The sequence below is a fragment of the Eupeodes corollae genome, chromosome 1 (genome assembly GCF_945859685.1).
Source record: "Eupeodes corollae chromosome 1, idEupCoro1.1, whole genome shotgun sequence".
NCBI classification, from domain to species: domain Eukaryota; kingdom Metazoa; phylum Arthropoda; class Insecta; order Diptera; family Syrphidae; genus Eupeodes; species Eupeodes corollae.
Genome location: NC_079147.1, coordinates 294233429 through 294251107, shown reverse-complemented (window position 1 = coordinate 294251107; position 17679 = coordinate 294233429). Strand labels below are relative to the sequence as shown.

The 17679-nt window shown below is 33.9% G+C and overlaps 1 protein-coding gene across 2 annotated transcripts in view; it reads left to right on the top strand.

Moving 5' to 3' along the window:
- LOC129940526 (tyramine/octopamine receptor) overlaps positions 1-17679 on the top strand; it is a 239966-nt gene that overhangs the window by 182278 nt on the left and 40009 nt on the right. The window contains exon 3 of one of the 2 annotated variants that reach the window (XM_056048890.1): positions 12023-12141. The exons of the other annotated variant lie outside the window; for it this stretch is intronic. The gene's annotated coding sequence lies outside the window, so the exon portion shown is untranslated. The remainder of the gene's footprint in view (positions 1-12022; positions 12142-17679) is intronic. 2 annotated transcript variants of the gene reach the window in all.

Here is a 17679-nt window from a genome sequence, read left to right as displayed (position 1 = left end):
CCACACTGCTGATTTTCCATTGGTGCCCTTCAAAAATATCAAATTGTCATCTAAGTAATTGTAAAACTATTGGCGTAACCTATTTTCTTGCAAAATATTCAAGACGTGATAGGCTGTTTATACTGCTATAATTTAGATCGTTTAGATCGTTGCGTTTTCGAGCCGGAGCAGGTCTCATGGCGTGCTTTCCTATTAGACAGTATCCGGGTATGACACCTATTATTGAGCTTATATGCGATCTGTTTAGAGGGAGCAAGCACCTTTAACGTTTTATATCCAGTGTTGGCCAGATGATTTGTGTGACTTGACATGTGGTGATGTTGTTCCACCTGGTGCCTACCTTCCTTACAGCGTCTTGCATTAGCAACAGTTTACAAGTAGTGATTGGTATGCCAGTACTTGCAGAACGTGGTAGGATGGGCTGTACTGTACCGTTCCTGGCGAGTTCATCTGCCTTAGAGCCTTCAGAAGTTTCTTCTATCGTGCCACAGAAGGATCGCCAAGAAGATCGCTAAGATTTCCTTAGTGTCTTTTTGTAGATTCTTATCATAGATGATGTAAAATCATTGACTTTGTTGTCAAATTCATTAGCGTTAAAGGAAGAACTAGATAGTTTATGTTCTAATAAGCTCTGTAATGAGTTCCTGCATGAAGCCCAGTCAGTTTTCCGATAGTTTCGAAAAGTCAATGGAATCGCGTTATCCTGCACAATTATATTATATTTATATATTATATTGAACTGGATATATCTATGATCAGGTAACAAGTTTTCTTTGGATAGTTTTTAGTACAAGATCATATGGTGTATAGTATCTGAGACAAGAGTTATGTCTAAGACTTCTTGTCGAGTTTTAGTTATGAAGGTTGGTTAATTTCTAACATTACTTACTAAAAGGTTAGTACCAAGAATATTATCGAAAAGAGAATCACCTCTGTCGTTTATATTTCGTGCTACCCCATACAGTATGATGAGCGTTAACATCGCTCCCAATAATTAGGCGGATCTTTTGCCTTTCCGCTTCAGCGACGACTTTTTTCAGGGTTTTTCCAGGGAGAGGGCCAAGATTGTCATGGCCAAGATACGCTGACACTAGCCAGAAACTTTCTTTGGTTGTTTCCAGCCTAGCTACGGTGGTATCTTTATCACTAAAATGATGGAGTAAAAAACATTAATGCTACGTTTCACTAGTATGCAAGATCTAGGTTCATCTTTATCTGTCACACAGAGTGTGTAGTACCCATTAGTCCTGAGTCCTCGAACAACGAATCCCACAATCCATATCTCTTGGATCAAGACAATGTCTTCCCCGTTTCTTGACAGACGGAGAAGAAGTGAGGACTAGGCCTTTATGGAGTGTTGCAGATTAATCTGTACTAACTGAAGCATTTTGACTACAATTAGGCAGATCAACCTCCACTACGGTTTTGTTCTGATCCTTTGAGTCTAAGGATGAAACCAAGAGTTCGTCCTCACTCAAAAGCATCATGTTAAGGTCGTATCCTTAGTCTCCATTAAGGATGGACTGTCTAAGACTTTTGTAGAGGGTGGAGTCGCGATTGGAGAGGGCATGGGTGCATCGATTAAAAATCCTGTATTTAAAAGTTTTTGTTCCACTGAAAGCTGCAAAATTATTTTATGTATATACCGAAAAAAACATTGTACAAGTTATACCTGTTAAAAAGGAATTGCAAATTTTGGTGAAACAACTTTTTTTACCTGGACATTTATTTAGCACACTTTAAGTTTTATCTGGATTACTTTAAATGTATGCAATTTACCATTATGGAGGATTTAGTATTTGGTAGGGATTCGTTTGTTTTTGCACTGATTATTGTAGGAAAAATTTCGACCAAATCCACCCATCCTTGTCTTGTAAATTTTGTGGCTTTTTTATAACTTCCCATAAGAAGTTATTTCAATTTGATGTTGAACATCATTCCACAAATCAGGTTAAGATCGGCTGAATGCACTGACCACTTTATAGAACGTTAATTTTATTGATCTCTAAGCAATTCTTCATAAGTTGTGATGTGTGCTTAGGGTCATGATTATATATAAATCTCCATAGAAGTGGTAAATTTTCTTCTGAAAATGCAATCATATGGTGTACCAGAATACTTTTGTACACATGTTGGTCCATTTTTGTGTCAATTTTTACTATAGGGCCGACATCGTGCCAGGAAAATGCAGCTCAGACCGTAACATTCCCTCCACAATGTTTGACCGTTTATAAACTATATATATAGGATTGTGCAGCATGTTCTGTGGAGGCCATACATACTTTTTGCCATCTGAACCAAACCGATAGAATTTGGATTCGTCAATTCAAAACAAGTTTTCCCAAAAAAAAAATCCAAATTGGCTTTCAAGTGATATGATATGTTAACATCATAATTTTCTTTCAGTTCGTTGCGGATGGCACTGAAATGATAAATTACGGATCCTTGACTGACAAACGATAAATTACTTTGTCTTCTTTTGTTGTAATGTTCCTTTTACGAGGATATTGCTCGATGTTTTCAATGGTTCCTAATTCTTCAAAATGCCGAAGCGCGTTGTAAACCAATTTTCTGGAGCACTCCAACAGCTTGGATATGTCAGAAACTGTGCTTCCCTTGTCTTACATCTGCAAACATTTTGTTCGTTTATCTTCTGCGCAACATTATCAGTTTGCCATGTTTATTTAAATACATTTTGATTTATTTAATACGTTGTTGTCAACAAATACAGGATTACCTCGAAAAGTGCATTTTTGTTCAACTAACCGCATTAAAAAATGTATTAGAACTGAAATTTGCTAAATTTATGTCCAGCTTAAATAAGTTTGAATTACAAACTTATGCAGTTTTCTCAAAACGCAAACAAATTTATTTATTTAGAGTAACAGTTTTTAGTTTTTAATATAGTTGTCGAAGAATACCTAACAAAATGCAAACAAGTAAAATAACGATATTTTGTACCTCTTCAAGTGTGATAAACTTTTGTGCACAACTGTTTATTTGTTTATAAAAGAAATTAAAACAGAAAAAATGTCAATTCCTCGAATGATTACCGTTCTTTCAGTTAATATTTCAAATCATTAATTTTACTCGGTAAATATTAAATTTTTAATGCAAAGTTATTTTTTTAAGTTTTAATTCCATTTCAAGTGTTAAATGAAATATCGTACTTTTAAGAATCCCGTACAAGTTACATTTAAGAATTCCATCATCCATAATAAATTTCGGTGGATGTTATATCAAGTTCGTGAGATTCAGTCATGTTCCTCATCCTGACATCAGCTCTTATCAGAGAATTTTTAAATCAGCTTAAAAACTTAAAAGTGATGATTGCTGTTATCATAAAACTGGGATTTAAACTGAAAAGCAATTTGCAATTAAAATTTCCACCAAAAGTATCACTATATAACACAACGTACCCACGTTTTTCAAGTGAAAAACTCAACAACAAATTTCTCCGAAAATCCCACTTCTGACCCAAAACCCATTTCCAGCTGAATAGCTGGCCACCAACAACGCGTTACGCGTCCTTCCATATAATTGAATGTAAACACTCAGAACAATTATAATTAATAAAATCAACCAATTTTGCGTCAACACTCTACGAACTTTCATAAATTCTGCATTCATATGTAGTTTTTCCATAAAATAAGAATGATTTTCAAAATAATAGTGGATTATAGGAATTCAATTGTTTATAATGGGCAGAATTCATATCAGCATAAATATGAATAATTTTAACTGTCTTACCACAAGCAATTATCATATGTGTCGGTATAGTAGTAGATATAAAGCTGTCAGCTTATGCACTGCACAGTGCACATGCAAAATGTTATTTTAGAACTTAAAGCCGATAGCCAACGTACCGCCATGGAAGGTTTTCATTTTGTTTATAAGCTAAATATTGCTCATAAAACAAAAACCTGATGGTAAAAGGCCATGTAACGTGTTTCTTTTTTATTTTTGGTTTGTGGGTGTAAAATTCTAAAATAAAATATGACATTTAACGATGGGTTATGACACTTTTGACATGTGATTCTGATAAACGACTTTTTGTTATTAATAGCAGCTAACAGCTAATAGCTACTTTTGGATATGGTTGAATATAATAATACATGCATGTTTGATTTTTGGGGATTTCTAAGGATTTTCCAATGTTTTTTGTTGGAGGGATGGAAATGGAAATGACATTGTATTGTAGTATGAACATTACATCGTAAATTTACATGTGCAGGTTTTTTTTTCGCGGTTGTATATATTCAAATATTATTTCGAATGGAAAAAGATATGAGAATAAGGTTTTAGGTTGGATATTTATGAAATTATGATGAAGGTTTTATTAAAATAGGTTGAATTTTCATAAATTGTGATTTAGAATATCAACTTTTATTATTTTGAGATGTGTACAGAAATTACATATGTGATAGGTCAAACTAAGGGATATGTCAAAAATAAGGATTATACTCTTTGTTCTTCTTCAAACTTTTTTGACAGCTGAAGAGACATGAGACCTGTCGGGACATTTGCTAAGTTTGAAGACACTTTCACAATTGCAATTTAATTGTTTTAATATGAAAAATATTTCTCCAACTCTTAGAAAATAAATAATAATTTCTCAGTGTGGTAATGTAGTTTTCTTATAAATTCCTATTCGGGTTACAACAACGTAATATGACATCCACTCTTATATAATTTGATAATGGCAACACTATCTCATCGATTTTCTTCTTTCTCGTCCTTATGGGAATATATACATTTTCCTTTCTCCCTTAACAGATCTGTATTAAGCTATTTCTCCTAAAACTACTATAGTTTCATTTCATTTACGCCTAGAATATTTATCCTGAGGCCCTAAAGCACTTCAATATATACACCGGCGCCTTCATCATATTTGATAGTTTTTCATTAACTCTGAGTATTTGATTTCCCTTCACACGAAACCTCATATATGCGACTTGATATATCTGCTTCCAAAAAAGAAAACCTGACACCATTGTGCCATGACCTTCTTCATGAATTGCGGAAGAGGAAGATGAAAGATAAATCTTATGAATATATTGTACGAGTACACCACTAGGGGGCTTTTTTTCCTTCATTCAATTAGTATATAGAAGCTGTCAAAGAGCTTATGAATTTTCTTAGGTTATATCAGCAAATAAATACGCACCTTTTTGAATATATCAGATATTTACCATCTATCATTCTAATATTAACAGATTTTTCTTTTCTGAACGAGGACGTGCTAATCTCATATGTTTAGTTTATAAACACACTTTTTTGGAACGAAATTAATCAAAGAAACCTTATAATGTATAGAGCCATTAATTCCTTAGTTTCAAGTTGGTAGCACTGGAATTTGACACCTGCCAAGCTGGGCTGTCATTTATAGAGTGTAATAACATTAGTTGAATATTGCACATTGCAGATGTCGCTGATAATTCTAATTTATCGATTTTTCGGCGTTGGCGTAGTGTTTTAATCCAACTTATTTTCGAAACCAAAAAAGAATGACCCTATCAAAATAAATTAATTTCTTCCTCAATTCAGTAAGTGAAAGAAATAAATCTTAGATCAAATGTTTTCTCTGATAAATGTTTAAGTTTCGGAAATATTTAATTAAAATCTATAATAAGCTATACGAAGCTCAGGAAATTAAACCCCATTCAATATAAGCAATAAGGAAACTTATACCTTAAGTTATTCAACAACTATGACCTTAATGAAAATGAAAACTTATGCAAATATTATATCTACACTTTTACTTTCATATTTTATTCCTTAACCAAATCCAAAGCTTATATTTTACCATTAAAGAAAGCAGAAAAATGAAATATTGTTTATATTTCGTCACCTTTGGGGTTAGGGGCAAAGGGTTTCAAGATTGATTGGTATAAAAGGAAATATTTCTGACAGTCATCGTTATGTTGAAAACATAAATTTTGTCTTCTATTTCCACCTTTTGATGGTGTTATGTTTTATTTACATTAAGGGAAAAGCATTAATAAAGAAAAAGGGTTGTTTATGTACATATCGGTATCTGATTAAGGCTCCCAATGGGGTATTTCAGATGCTCGTATTACACCCTGAATATATTACCTAATTTACTAAACCTTAATCGAATCGATATTGAAATGATGGAATTATATGCACAGTTGGATTTAAGCTTTACTGCGGAAGTTAGGATTCGAAGTACATGCACGGTACAGCTTATATTTGGTTGGTTGGTTAAATTTGCAATTGATCCAGCTATTATACCGCAACTACACTTTGGTTAAAGGCTAAGTGGAAATTGATTGTAAACTATAATTAAACTATAGTTAAAGCAATATGTTTAGTTCTATGTTAGAAGGAAACTATACTTTAAGCAATTTCCGGGTAAACCAGGTTAATTATGAAGGAGGTGGTTCTTAAGTCTTAAAAGTTTAAGTTTGAATATTGAGATTTAAAGCGAAGTTTTGGCATAAGCAATAAGCATGTGTGGGAATTTTGTAAAATTTCCCGATACTTGTGGGATTAAAGTTAAACCCTTTTTAAGATATCAACAAAAATTAACTTTCTAAAAGTTCTACAATAGGCTTATAAGGTCGATTAAAACACATATACTGTCATTTGCTAAGATATGGGAAAGAAAGGAAAAAAAGAGTAAGCTTACGTTTGTTTTAAATTTACAAACTAAAAAGGGTACATTCAACAAAAACTATAGGTTACCAAGAATATTTCAAAACTTAGGGATCGAATTTCGAGAAAAAATATTAACAGCCATATTTTTTTTTAAAATAAAAAGTATGCAAAACACCGTTAATACTTTCGAATTAATGTATTAACCGATTCCTAATGAAGCATTTTTGAAGTTAGGCCTACCAAAAGCACTTGTTTAAAAGATTCAATGCTCTTGATTGATATAAGTTTTCATTCTATGTCGACACTTTTCCAACTCTAAAGAAGTTACAGTTTTCGTCGCATTCAGAAAGGAAATAAGGTCTCTGATTTTCATCTCGGAAAATTCATCAAAATCTTTAAGCAATACCCTTTCAAAGCATAACATTCTACAACCGGCCAGGGCAGAACATTAACAGAGAAGATGACTCATAGTTTCCCTTTCAAGTTGGTCTCTGTAGTTACGGCAGTGGGCGAAACTCAAGTTTGCTGCATGCTTGCATATTGGCCAATGGCACGTCCATATTGCAGTGACCCTGGATATATCAGCCTGGAAATGCAAAAAAGTTCGAAGAACGTTAGACAGTGCGAGAAATTAGGAAGGGAGGATAGGATTTAAAAGGAGGCTATTGCCACAGTAGACAGCATTGCGTTTTCGAAGCATTAAATTCTACACGGTTTTTGATTCTCTATTGAACAATCCTGTCAAGATCATATGATATGATGCGCTTATCATACGCCGCCGTTGAAGTTCCACATCCGAAGGACAAGGATGAGAATCTAAAAACGAATAGGAAAAGCTGAGGGTAGTGTCATCTGCGAAACAATTTAGTGGGTTAGAAGTTTCAGACAAAAGATCAATTATAAAATAAGGAAGAGCGTCGGAGACAAGACGGAACCCTGGGGCACACCAGCGTTTATTTAGTGAATATCAGACAGTTTGATTCTTCTAGCCTTTGTGCTCTGCAAGATACTTAATATTTAATGTGTAGGACTACTTGTAGAAGCATATAAGCCATCTGTTGGGCACGATCAAAGGGCCCCTTCAGTGCCGATACTAGTATTTCCTATTAAGAGCAGGCCACCACACAATCGATCCATATGACAAAATAGGACGAACAACGGTTGTGTACATCCACAAAATCATCTTCGATTGAAGTCCCCACTTTTTACCAAAAGTTTTGCTACAGGCTTAAAAGGCAATGCAAGCTTTCTTAGCCCGTTGTCGATGTTTACTTTCCAGTTTAGTTTGGGATCTAGAATGACTCCTAGATATTTCGCGCTGGATAAAGACCGTTCTGTCTGGGTAGGATGAAGGCAGGTATTTTAGTTTTGGTCGTAAAGAGATTTGCACCTCTACAACCTGTCCCTAAAAAAGGTTAACCCTCTTCCCTATCCAACTATTGTCCATAGCCCTCAGTCACGTCCCTTTTTTTCAAGGTTATGAAAACGCTGATTAATTATCAGCTTAAGAAATATCTCGAAGAACGGAAGCTTCTTGATCAGCTTAAGAAATATCTCGAAGAACGGAAGCTTCTTGATGACCAGCGCAGTATAGCTTCCGTAGAAATAGGTTTACTGGTGATCTCATAGTTTATCTCATCGTTTTGAAGAAAATAAGAATATTGCACTTGATATTTCAAAGGTATTTAATAGAGTTTGGCACCAAGAAATTACCTTTCTAACCGTTCAATTGTATTGGATGGTTTCAAGTATGAAATTCATAAAATTAATGCTGGTGTTCCCCAGGTCTCCGTTTTGTCTCCGACTCTCTTCCACATATTCATAAACGATCTCTTGTCTGCCACTTCTAATCCGTTAAACTGTTTCACTGACGACAGTACCCTCAGCTTTTCATATTAGTTTCCAGATTCACACCATGGTCCTTCGGAAATGGAACTTCAAAGGCATTGAATTGTGTCCACATCGAGAATGTGGAATGCTTTACCCAACATTGTCTTTCCCTATCATTTTGAATTTCAAAACTTTAATATTAATGTGCAACAGTATCTCCTTTTTAATCCTTCCCTATTTTCCTAACGCTCACACTGTGAGCTTGAGTGCTCGTTAATTATAAAACTTAAAAAAAAAAACTAATTGTATTCTCAATGGTACGCACTTCATCCTGGAATTTCCCATTAGACTTGCCTTTGAGATATGCGTGCTGGGATTCTTCTAGTGAACATTCTACGAGAATATCTCTGATATGGGCATCCGGGATGCATTTCAGTGTCTTAAGCGCAAAAGAGGTCAAGCTAATTGGCCGAAATTTTGAAAAACCCGGTATTTGAGCAGCTGTCACTGTAAAATTCAAAGTTGCCATCTATTGACATTTGACAACTAACAACTACGCTATTTCTTAAATTGAAACCATTAAGAAATGAAATTGTTTTCAATAGAGACTTTTGAGCCGTTGTGAAGGATCACCCTTCGGAATTTAAACTGTTGGAAAAACGAAACGTGAGGTCAAAGCTTCATTGTGATAGCAACATTGAATTACTATGAACTCGTAAACGTCAGGCGAAGCTTCCACAATCATGAAGTTATCAAAGATACCAATAGTTTCATTAAACAAATATGGTGCTGTATATTATAAGCATAAAGGTCCTTATGTTGCCAATTAATTAAATGCAGTAAAAGGATTTGTAATTTCAAAATTTTAATTCTCAGTGAATTCAATTTCTTAATCAAAGTCTTTAAAGACTGCATTCACAGAAGATATTCATTTTTATACAAGTCTGATGCTAGCTCCCTTAAACTGAAAAGATATATCGAAAACAAATCTTTTATTTTATAGTAAATATTTGAGCATAAACTAAGTTAAGCTTAACTTTACTCATATGTCCGAATTATATATTTTATATAAGGTTTAGTAGTATTTCTTTTTATTTTTTTATTTCGGATATACTTGTTCAAAATATTGAATTATACAACTTCTTCATTTATTGCTATGATGAATAATGGTCTAAGCCTTCTTTAATAACTACAATCTAAGCAATTTTTGCTTGGAATATTTAACCAATATTTTATATTTTTTATGGAAGTTAAGGGATTCTTTTCAATCATTTGCATACCATCAAAACAAAATTCATCCACATATATACATATAAACAAAAAAAACTCTTTCTATAGCCCAATAAATAATACATTTTGAATTCAATAAATTATGATTTTATTAATTTCATCAGTAAATTAGTTTTTCACTTTCCTCTGATGTCAAAAGTCAAAAGCATAAAGTTATTACCAATAATCCATTTTAATTAAATTTAAAACGTTATATCTAATTTATTATATGCCTACCTAAATGTTTTTATTTAGCAGAGGATAAAGCTTATGACATTTGCACAACTAGATTATTGCATATGCATAAATATTATACCAAAAACCGGAATTAACTGCAATATTTTAACCTTTACAAAATTAGCATGCAAGAGGATTTGCAATAGTTTTCAAAAAACATTTTACAAAACAAAAATAAATGTCTATACAATTTGAATCTATACTCGTTTACATGTTTTTATGCACATGCCTCTGTCTATTAATTAACAGTTTATTTAAATAAATAATAGCAACATAAAATAGGCTTATCCTCTAGGCATGAATAAACAATCCGCAGACAAAACAAATTTTCACCCCAACTTAACCACTTACTCGATTAATAATTGGCTTCCCTTAAATCCAATCAAATCCAATTTACAAGAATTCTCTTAGCCTCAGAGGCAGGTATGGCAGGTGTACATATTTATTGGAGTTTTTAGGGCTTGTGTGTGTTTCTATGTATTGAATTAAAATTTAAAACAATCCCAGCCTCAGTATTTAAATTTAAATTCAAATCCCTTGCCGGGCGCCACCGCTACCGCTAACGCCACTGCCACAGCCTACACCTAAACCCACCACACATGTGGGTTTTGTATGTGAAACAAAATAATACCCGATGTAGCAGTAAAATAAAGGCAATTTTAACATATCATCGTCCCCTCGTTTGTTGCCACTGCTCGACGACCTTCGCAGTCTGAGTTCAGTACCTACCATTGCTGTCTTTACCTGCCACAATCACATTAATAATAATGGAATCACCATTTAGATCCGTTTCCTGTCACGGAAAATATTATAAACGAAATCATTCCGTTCAATTTAATATCCCTGCGAGCGCCATTAATACCCCTACATGGCGAAGTGCAAAAACAAAAACATCGTCGTACAGAGCGAGTTACTCCTGCCTTACCTACTCACAAACTTCCTTACCGATTATGGCTGACAAGTGGAAAAAGAAATACCTACGACAAAAACGTGGTAAAGAAGAACAAAAACAACAAAAAATAGACGAAAAAACGGGAGAAACAAAAGTGTAAGCTTTCGCCCGCCCTAACAATGTACAATATGGACTCCTTCCGTTTGTTTGAATTTTTTCCGCTTACTCTTTTTTAGTTGTTTGTTTCTTTTTGTTATTTTTATTTTTATTTTGTGTCTGTTTCGAGATTTGTGTGTTTTTTTCAACAGATATTTTTGCTTGTCGCTTTTGCAGCTGAAAATAAAACTCAAAAAATAAACAAAGAAAAATTGAAATGAGTTTCGGGCGTAATTGGCAAACTTAAAGGGTGGCTTCACAAACGCTGAAAATAATGCTTCATTTTTTATTTATCGGGGATTTCTTTGAACATTTTTTTTACACATTGTTATACATTGTATATGGAGTAGGGTATAGGGTATAGAGTATGGGGTATGAGGTATGGGATAGGACAGGACAGGATAGAATACCCTCAAGGTGAAATTCTATCAAACGATGGTGTTCAGTCAACTGTCGATGTTTAATATTTTTTTGATTTTAAAAAATATGTAAAAGAGAAAACATTTGAAGGGGTTTTTTTCTCTTTTACTTTTTATATTGGGGGAAGTTTAACAAACTGGAAAGGGTAATTAAGGATATTAAATATTGAACCCGGATTTTTTTTATTTTTAAATTATTTTAGCAGCAGGGTTTAATGAAGACAATATCTGGGCGAGATAAAAATTCGTAAAAATGGTACCTTTGTACCTAAATAATTTTGACTTCCTGGAAGCAACTGGATGTGTCAAAAACAACATAAGGGTAATGCGGGTACATTTACACAATATTAGATTTTTGTTTTCAATTTTAACATTTGGTTGGGATGCGAACCATGTTGATTAGGTACATCCTATTGGTGACCTTTAAAATCATTTTTTTTTGGAATAAGCCACATTCAAAAAAAAAATATTTGTTTCATAAGCTGAAATTTTTCTGTCGAGATACTCGCAAAGTCAAACCAAATATTATGAGATTTTATTTTTTGAAATAAAAAAACTAAAAATGTTACCAAAAGTTTTCACCAATATTTTGTTTCAGATGAAATCATTTTGAAGTAAATACCTCAGGATATTTTGATTCGAAAATCAATGAGGAGTTTCAGACAGCATAACGGACTTCATTTGCAGTCAACTGACTTCGTAAGACCAAGGCAACTAGTAAGTTTATTAAGTGTCATAATCTGAACTTTACATTACCAACCTCTTCCTTCAGTTGAACGTGGCAAACACTACCACAAACTTAATTGTCTACAGAACACCTTTCAGTTACAATTTCATCTCGACTTGAGTTTTGTATTTTAAAGAAATATAATTTATTTTTTATTCAATTTGACAAAGAATCCTTTTACATAAAACATCAAGTAGAAAATAAATAAATCACAGTGTAATAAAGTTCAGCTCTCAGTTGAATTAAGAACTATGATAAGCTGTCATTTCGACATTAGTGGAATTAATTTTAATTGGAAGACGACTTTTTGGTAGTTGGCCAATCAGATGCTTAAAACTTGCCTTAATTTCAAGTCCCTTATGTCGCCAGACCCTGATCAATGTAAACCTATATTTTGAAGTACAAGACTATTTAATTTGTTATTTCATGTTGGTAGCACTGACATTTGATACCTGTCAAATTCCACTGTCATTATATTAGTTCAAGATGTGCCATTTATGATAATGAATCGCATTAAAAGTGGTGAAGCTATGTAGAAATTTGAAGCGAGTGATCGTATAGTCTCTGAATCATCTTACTGCAAGTCTTGCTTATGATCCGAAGTTATCGTACCTTTTGAACTTTTTGAACTGCGATTTAATTTATTATTATTATTATTATATCTTATTAACAAATAATTAAAATTACATGGTAATAATCAAAATTAATGAGCCTAGCTGCAGAGACTATTAGCTCTTAAATAAAGATATAAACTTATATACTAATTTTAGTAATTGATAGAAACTGGTTTATTTTTTCTATATTATCAGAATTTGGATTTTTTAGTATTTCATAAATATTTGTGTTTTTAAATATTTTGAGAGCGATAGGTTTAGTAACTGCACAATTTTCGAGGATATGTGGTAGGTCCAATCTTACGTTGCAGGTAGGGCAAATCGGTATGTTGTTTTTTTTTAGTAGATGTTGGTGGGTAGCATTGATGTGGCCAAGACGAAGTCGAACGAAGTTTGAAATCTTAATTTTTGAGATGTTGGTGGGATACTTTGGGGGGTATCTATCGCAGTTAATCTTACTGTAATGGTGGTGGTAAGAGTTCCATTCAAGAAGCTGATGAGATTTGAGTTTTTTGTTTATCTCATTTTTTATATCAGATTTGGTGTAGATGTTGAATAGTAGCAGTGGCTCATTTTGAGCTAGGTTAGCTTCGTGGTCGGCGTATTCATTTCCCTGAATGCAGGAGTGCCCAGGGACCCACATTAATTTCAGTTTGTTTGGTGATTTGATCAGTTTATTTCGGATGTCGACTATGAGTTCTGTGTTGTTGTTAGGGTTATTGACAGCTTTGAGGACAGAGTTACTATCGGAGCAAATTATATGTTTTCCATGTCGATTCAGGGCTTGTTTTACAGCTTGTGATATGGCAAAAGCTTCAGCTGTAAAGATGGATACAAATTCAGGAAGCTTTCCAACGCAAAGGATGGATCCCTCTTCGAGTGTAACGGCGAATGTTGTGTTTTTTGGTGTTTTTGAGCCGTCGGTAAATATAAGGTTCCATCCATCCGATCGCAGGTCGGAGGAAATGCTATTGAACAAAGTACGGTATGTAGAATCGCTTGTGCTAGATTTTTTATAATCTGCTAGTGTCATTATGGTTGATTGTGGATTTATAGCCCAGGGAGGGTAGGTTGATACCACGTTGTGTGGTCGATTGGTTGGGAGATCCATCTGCGAAGATTTGTCGAGGATATTTCTTATTGCGGATGGGATTCGTTTTCTTAATTTATGGGATTTCGATTGTCTGATGTCCTTATCAATTACCGAGTTTTTGGAAAAAGCCAACTTGGCCGTTAGCTTCAATGTAATTGTGTCTCTTCTTTCTTCGATGGTGGGAAGTCCTGCTTCTGCTAAGATGTTTTTTATCGGGGTTGTAGGAAAGGCGTTGATGCTTCTCCTCGCAGCTTGGTGATATGTTGGTTTGATGATATTTAAAGTTGTTTTTGGGCAGTTACCATATATAAATAAACCATAATCTATTTTACTTAAGACTAACATTTTTGTGATCGATGATAAGGTGTTAATATGTGTACTACTTTTTTTGCTACCTAGATATTTAATAATGTTAGTTCTTGCAGCTATAGCCTTTTTAAGCTCTATACAATGTTGATTCCAATTATATTTCTTATTAAAAATAATACCTAGTATGTTTAAGTTATCAACATTTACAATTTGTATATTATTAATGTTTAAGATTAATTGTGGACATTCACGTTTACGGCAGACATGAAGTGTTTTACACTTATTTATGGAAAGTTTTGCGCCAGAGAGTACTGTCCAATCTAGGATATCGTTTAGAGCATTTTTAAAAAGGTTTTTGCATGTGTTCAAATCATTTATCTTGGAAAGAATGTAAATATCATCTGCATAAAGGCAAAAATCCAAAGATTTGTGTCTAATTAAAATTCTAGAGATGTCATCAAAAGCTATAATAAAAAGGACAACCGATAAAGGTGATCCTTGAGGGATGCCGTTGAATAGGGGGTATAGTTTGGAGTAGTGGTTATTTATTTTTGTGTAAAATTTTCTATTACTTAGATAGGCTTTTACATACCCATACATTTTTTTACCAACACCCCATTCTTTTAGTTTTTTCAAGACAATATGTATACCAATTCTGTCAAATGCTTTTTTCAAAATCTAAGGAAAGGACTGAGACGTGGTTTTTTGCAGATAATGCTTTTGCGATGTAATAATCAATATGAAGATGAGCGTCAATACAACCTCTATTCGCTTTGAAGGCAACTTGATTAGGAGAGATCAATTTCTTAGTTTCGATAAACCAGAGAAGGCGTTTGGCTATCATTTTTTCTAATATTTTGGACATGCAGGGAATCAAGGATATTGGGCGATGACTTTCAACTAAACTTCTGTCTTTGTTTGGCTTTGGGATGGGGAGTAATGTGGCTGTTTTCCAGAATTGGGGAATAATCGCAGAGTCAAAAATATTATTATATAATTTGATTAGTCTTATTTTGATTTCAGTCGGCAGATTTTTTATCATTGGATAAGATATCCGGTCCCTACCTGGTGTTTTACCTTTTAATTTGCTCAAACAAGTTTCCAATTCGATAAACGATATCGGTTCCTCAATTCGTCTAGCTGATGGATTAGTTGCATGTTGCGGCACAGGATAATTGAGAATATCAATTTTAGCTTCAATGAAATCGGAATTAAAGTTTGAATCATTTGAGAATTGCGACCAGTTTTGGGCAAATACGTTACAAATTTGAACTGGGTCTGTGATTATGTTGTCCGATGATCTAATACTTTTGATATTCAGCCCTGTAGAATGTCCAGTCAGGCAGCGAATGTTTTGCCAAATTTTGGCAGGGGATGAATGTGGATTTATACTAGCTGTAAAATCGGAAAAGCTTTTTGCTTTACTGTCTTTAAGCAACCTGCGAAATTTTGCATTTGCTTTTTTATATTGTATTAGGTTGCTTTGGGTAGGTCGCTTTTGGAATTCTTTAAGGGTTAACATTTTATCTTTGCGAAGAGCAGAAAGTTCAGAATTCCACCATGGGACAACTCGTCTGTTGCTTTCTTTAATGATAGGGTGAGTTTGGGGGATTGAGTGGTTTGCGGCTGTTCTAATAGCTCTTTGTATCAACGCAGCTTCCTTGTTGGTAATTGTGGTCGGTGGTTTATCTGTTAGGTATTCAACTGTTTTTGTTTTGAATAAAGGCCAGTTGGCAAAGTCAGTTTTATATTTTGGATGAGATATGTTTTTTGCATTTTCATGTCCAATTATTGATGTTATAATGGGGAAGTGATCGCTGTTATGAAGATCGTCTAACGTCTTCCAAGTGGTTTTTGGAATTAATTCAGGAGAGCAACAAGTTATGTCAACATGGGTGAACGTGTTGTGCGTCGAAAGATGAGTTGGTGAACCATCGTTTAATAATATGAGGTTGGAATTTAGAAGGAAATCTTCAAAAACTGCACCCCTAGGGTTTGTAACCGGAGACCCCCAGAGCACACTCCAAGAATTGACGTCACCGCCAAAAATTAGAGGGGAGTTAGTTTGATTTACGATGTTATTTAGATCGCTTTCTTGGAAATTTTCATGTGGTGGGAGGTAAATACCAATATAGGTTATTTTTACATTAATTTGGATTTCGCAGGCAAGAACTTGAAAGTTTGAGTTCAAAGGGAGAATTTTATGTGGAATGTCTTTTCTTACTAGAATACCTATGCCCTGTTTTGATGTCGTGTTGATGGGGGTATTTTCAAAATATCCAACGTAATTTTTAGGAACAATCGGGGTAGAGTTGAAAGGGCAGTGGGTCTCTTGGACCGAGATTATGCTTGGATTGTGCTCTTTGATCAAAATATTAAGCTCGTCAAAGTTATTTAAAAAACCTTTTATATTCCATTGTAGAATACTGAGAGCTTTATTTTGTTTAGGTTGACTGCACGATCTTTTATTACGTGGGGCAATAAAAGAGTGATTTGTTGAGTTTGAGTTATTATGATTTGCAGATATTGGTGATATACTGTTTGTATTTTGTTGAGTGGTTATTGGGTTAGAGTTGTTTAGGTTGTTAAGATTTTGACTCCGCTGCCCTGATGTTGAATCATCCATGCTCACTAGAGAGCATGGACGGTTCAATTCCAGACCAGCAGAGTCGGTTAATTGGTGACCAGAATTATTTTTACATATCGACATCTTGAATTATGTCGGTATGAGTGTCATTCTCATTTTGAATGAGTGGTTTACTATCATCTGATAGAGGTACTTTTTTGTGTGTTGTAATGTAGTTGATGGGGTTTGAGTGGGATGGTTGTGTTTGATTGTTTGTTTTTAGGTTTGAGAAGGGTGCATGTATTTGATTGTTTGAGTTAGTATTGGGTAGATGTGTTTGAGTGTTTGTGTTTAAGTTTGAGTTAGATGAAGAGCTTTTAGAGTCCGACTTAGTTGTTTGTTCTGTGTTTGAGTTTGTTAGTACGAGAGGTTTATGTAATGAATTATTGTTTTTGGTTTCTTTAGATTTTATTTGAGTTGATTTACTTGCTAATGAGTTCGTTGTGTTGGATTTGGATGGTGATTCATTAATTGGATTAGGAGTGGGGATCGAGGTAGGCACTTTGGGTCCAGATGATTGGATTGAATCAATTATTTGTGTTGGAATATTTTGCCTGAGTATTTAAAACGGGACGTACAGCACGACCAATTTACTGAAAATTGAGTGAGGGATTTTTTGACCTTAGAAGTTTAAAAAAAAATGAAAATTTTAGTTAACTTTAAATATCTTACGAACCAAAAACGCTAGACTTGAATTAAATTTTATATAATATTTTGTAACGTGATACCAAATCAACATATATTTGAAAAATAACATCCAATTAACTGTTTTTTTTATAAATGAAACAAACTGAAAAAAAATTGTCACCCTCGAAAATTTAACGAATACAAAATGATTTTATCTCCAAAACAATTTTGCGCAACAAAAAATAACGATTTTAACGTC